General features: G+C 61.4%; 1 long non-coding RNA gene across 1 annotated transcript; it reads right to left on the reverse strand.

Moving 5' to 3' along the window:
* Window positions 1-1,228: 1,228 nt before the first annotated feature.
* LOC122493559 lies at window positions 1,229-3,700 on the reverse strand. The gene is made up of 2 exons (XR_006299924.1): window positions 3,160-3,700; window positions 1,229-1,866 (listed from the first exon to the last, which is right to left on the reverse strand). It is a non-coding gene; the product is annotated as an uncharacterized LOC122493559 (long non-coding RNA).
* Window positions 3,701-4,760: the final 1,060 nt, after the last annotated feature.

The following is a 4,760-nucleotide window of genomic DNA, read 5'->3' on the forward strand; positions in this document are numbered from 1 at the left end:
TCAAAAAACAAGGAGGTGATCTTAGAAGCAGCTGGAGGAAGAAGATGCATTTCCCAAAGTACGGATATAGGTAGTAAAGCATCAATGCGCCCCCCCCCCCAAATGTCGCTCTGTGAAAGAAACCATAAGTGAAAAAGTTCATTGTATGATTCCATTGATGTGAAGATCGAGATTGGGGCCCCTGGGCGGGGGGGGGGGGGCGCCTGGGGGGGCTCAGTCAGTTGAGTGTCTGACTCTTGACTTTGGCTCAGGTCATGATCCAAGGGTGGTAGGATCAAGCCTTGTGTCAGGCTCCACACTGAGTGTGGAGTGTGCTTAAGATTCTCTCTCTCTTTCTCTCTCTCCCTATGCCCTCTCCCCACTCATGTGTGCTCGCGCTCTCTAGCTCTTCCTAAAACTAAAAAAAGAAAACACAAAAAACGACCCATGGTAAAAAGTACCAGACCAGGGGCTGCTTTGGTGGGATTCGGGAATTTTCTGGGAAGGGACATGTGGGGACTTTCTAGGGTGATGGAAATGCGATTGGGACACTTTTTTGCGTATTTGTCTTTATTCATAAAACTGTACACTTAAGATTTGTATAATTCACCTGTATTATTCATCAACAAAAAGTAATGCAAGAAAAAAAAAGAGTTAAAATGCTCCGAGACCCCCCTGAAGGAGGAGACAACTGCTTGTTTTCCTGGGAGACTGGAGAAATCTTGCAAAAATCCCATTGTCTCGATTTCACTGGTTAATAACTGTTAATACTTGGGCATAACTTGGAGAAAGAGCAGGAAGGATAATTGGGTAATGTAAACATGGAAAGTTCTGTACCCCTTGGAGTTATTTGTTCTGGCACGTTCTAGAGATCAGAAGAGCCATCCTGTGTTTTCCTCCTTGTGGGCACTGGTCCTAAAGTCAGTGTTCCTTGCTTGTCCTGCCCTGTGGCCCATCAGTCGCCAAGACGTTCTGATTTTGTCTCCCAAAGTCCTGTCATTTTATGCTAATGTCTCTGTACAGTGTTTAAATTTTTTTCCACGTTTTTTATTTATTTTTGGGACAGAGAGAGACAGAGCATGAACAGGGGAGGGTCAGAGAGAGGGAGACACAGAATCGGAAACAGGCTCCAGGCTCCGAGCCATCAGCTCAGAGCCTGACGCGGGGCTCGAACTCACGGACCACGAGATCGTGACCTGGCTGAAGTCGGACGCTTAACCGACTGCACCACTCAGGCGCCCCTCTGTACAGTGTTTAAAAGCAAACTGTGATGTGCTTCCTCCATACCAATTCTGCCTTTTTTTTTTTTTTTTTTTTGTTTATCCTCCTAGAGAGCATTTCTGGCCCGAGTGTTTTAATTTTAGCTGACATCTACTGGGGCCTTTAAGGTCAATGAGCATAATCTTTGTTACCCTGAACTCGAGCCCAAAGTCTCAGCCCTCAAATAAACGGAAGACAAGACACACAGCGAGGGTTAAGAGTAACGGTCTCAGGAAAACTGCCTCCAGCCTCCTGCGCGTTACAGGAAGGGAGCTGCAGGGTTTGGGGGGAGCAGGGCTCCCTAGGTGGGATTGAACAGGAAGTGCTGATGGGGGCTGATTTAGCAAGCGCTGGGGCCTGGGTCTGAAAGAGGAAGATGGCTAAGTGGTCAGGATGGCAAGAGGGAGGGTAGATCCTTGAAGCCTAGGGTGAGAAGAGGGGAGTGGTCTCAGGTGTGAGAAGCTTGAGCAGGAAGAGAAGCCGAACGGGGAGGGGCAAGAAGGATCAAGGGGCTTCCGTACGGGAACCAGCACGACCCTGGCTTCAATGCCTCTGACAACATGCTTCAGCGTGACGATGACGGATGTCTTCAGACTCTAGAAGAAGTGAAGGGATGCTGCTTCATTCCTGGAAGAATCCAACAGAGAGGATGTTACCAGGAGACAGGAGCCATCTGCCCCTCATCATGTTACCAGGGCTGTTGACTTTCCAACAGCAGATGTCTGACAAAGGCGACTTGTTCCTCTCTTCTTGTATCACGGTCTCTGTCTCCACGGCCCCGCAGCGTTAACAAGCAAAACCGTGCTCCCCGGGGCTTTGAAATGGTGGCCTTCACGGACACCAGCCTGGCTCCGTAGGCCACCGCAGCAGGCACACTGAGACCTGGGTGATGTCACTGGCCTACCTGGGCCCACCCACCTGGGCTGCTCCCCCCAGGGACGCTGGGGGGGGGGCGGGGCAGGGGGAGGGGAGCCGCCTGTCCAGCTGGGCTCCGAACACAAGGCTGCCTGGTGCTGCCCGCTGGGCCCCTCCTCCTCTGAGCTGCCGGCCCACATGTTCTCATTGACACCTCCTGGCTATCGGGGCTGTGTGAGGAGCCTGAGACGGAGATAGAGAGGTGCTGGAGTCCCTCATGGCACGGACCGTCTTGGGGCTCAAAGCCCCGACGCGATCGGGGCGGGGTGGGGGGCTAGTGGCTGACCAGAATGACAGACACCAGACCAATGGGTATATCTCAGAGAGAGTAGCAGAGGACGGGAGTGCCAGGCGATTTTCCGGGGGCAGAGGGGAACAGCCCGGGTGGGGAAGAGCTGGGCTCCAACAGGGAAGGGGTGCAGGGGTGAGGGCCCAGAGCAGCCGAGATGTCAGGCAGAGGTGAATCCGAGGTGGGGGGAGAGGTAGAGATGGGGATGCTCGTGGAGAGGCTGAGTCAGAGCAAGACTGGCCTGAGATGGTGGGAGAAGGGGCAGAGCTTTGTGGAGAAGCTCTCCTTGGAGTCTCCTGCATACGGATGGTGGAGGGAGCCCTGGAGTGGGACCGGATCCCCCAGGCACAGTGGGGGGAGGGGCGGGACAGGAAGGGGAAGCCGTGGCGTTCAAGATCGCCACTGTCACACCCTCTTTACCTCCTGTGCAAGGGAAGCTTAACTCTGGGCAGGTCAACTGTGGACGGTCTCAGCCAGCAGGTGCCCCATCCCTCCTCAGTCTTTGGGGTCAACAGCTCTGTGGGCAACAGCCCCTACTGCCCCAGGCGTCGCCTGGAGGCTATGATGCAAGGTCGGGTTCTGTGACCTCACTGCCACCTTCTCCAGTTGGTTCCCGCATTCACAAACCCGGAGCAGTGAGGTCCCCACGGCAGGCATGCAATCTCCCTCAGGAAGGCCAGGTCTTGGACCAAGCTTCGGAACCGCAGTGATGTTACCTGTATCCTTTCTGCCCTCCGGATTGGAACGCCCGTGACTCTGACACCTGCCTACATAGCGCACAGCAGGTCGCCTGGAGAGCAGTCCCTGAGAGCAGCAGGTCCCGACCCTTCCTGGCAGCGGCTCTTCCTCCGTGTAGGTGGGTTTCCCTTTGCCGGCTCTGCCTCCTGGACCACCAAGCCCCTCACCAACCAGGTGGTGACCCCATCCCCTCTTCAGCGAGGAGGACACCGGCTCGGGAGATTTTCCGGGCTCTCTCTGTACTTCTCGGAACCAGAAGCGGTACAGGGTGCCGCGCGCTCCCTTGTACCCCCTGCGTGACCCAAAGCGTGTCCCCAGCCAGGTCACTTCCCGGTGCCCAGGGCCAAGGCGGGGTAGGAAGGGCCTTTCCCGCGCGGAAGAGCGCCTGTCACACCTGTCCCCGTCGGTGGGCGCGCGGCTCCGGGCAGTGGCCCCCCACCCCCACCCCGGCCAGGGTCTCTCCCCGGGAAGGGGCGCCAGCCTGGGAAGACGGACGTCCAGCGAGCGTGGCGGGGCGCCTCCAGGTGGGGCTGGCGCCCGGGGTGCGCTCCCCGCGCCGGACGGCAGGCGTCGCCCCCGCTCCTCGCTGCGCCGGCCCCCGCCCCCGCCGCGGAGCCCGAGCCCGAGCCGGAGCCGGAGCCGGAGCCCGAGCCCGAGCGCGAGCGGAGGAGGCGGCGGGACCCGGCAAATTTCCTGCTCGGCTGCGGGCGGCTGGAGGCTGCGCCGGCGGCGCCCGGACCCCGCGGCCTCCGCGCGTCCCACGACCCTCCTTGGCGCCGGCAGGGACCGAGGGGCGCCCCGGAGGGCGGCGGGCGGGCGCCCGGGAGATGCGGAGCCGCCGCGGCGGCGCGATCGGCGCGACCGGACCGGCCCCCCCGAGGTGAGCGCGCGCGCGCGCACGGGGTGCGGGCGGGGGCCGTGCGCCCCTCCGGGGACCGCGCGACCGGGGCGGTCGGAACAGGCCGGGGACGCCGCCTGGGCCGCCGCGGCGGGAGGGAGGGGCCGCGCTCGGGCGCCGGGTCTCGGAGCCGGGTCCCCAGAGGCCCCGCGGCGCGCCGGGTGCCGGCGGCTGGGGACGGCGCGACCCCGGCCTCGGCGCCTCGGACCCCTCCCCTCCCCCCCGCCCAACTTGGCCACCACCTCGGCGGCTCCCGCGCTCCCTCTCGGGAAATCCGCACCCGGAGCGCGTGTCTGCGGGTGGCGACAGTGCCGTGGGTCGGCGACAGGGACGTAGGTGAAAGCGGGCGAGACCGAGAGGGGGTCCCACGGGGTGTGTGGAGGGCCACACGATGCAGGCGTGGAGACGGGAGCCTTGTGAGAAAGTGACTCGGAGTTGCGCCAACTCTGGGAGGGGCGCGGGCCGCCGTGCGGATGCCGCCCCGAGGGTCCCGCGCCCTCGCCTTGGCAGGGAGGGGAGCGTGGAGGGCCGGAGGGCTCCCAGAGGTGCCGCGGGGACACCCCCGGCGGCGGGCAGGCCGGGCGGGCCCAGGCAGGACTGCCAGGATCCGCAGTGGCGGTGCGGTGACCTGTCAGAGCGCCTGGACCAGAGGTCAGCGCGGTGCCACGCCTGCGGTCTCGG

This window comes from Prionailurus bengalensis, chromosome D2 (assembly GCF_016509475.1).
Source record: "Prionailurus bengalensis isolate Pbe53 chromosome D2, Fcat_Pben_1.1_paternal_pri, whole genome shotgun sequence".
Taxonomy (NCBI): Eukaryota; Metazoa; Chordata; class Mammalia; order Carnivora; family Felidae; genus Prionailurus; species Prionailurus bengalensis.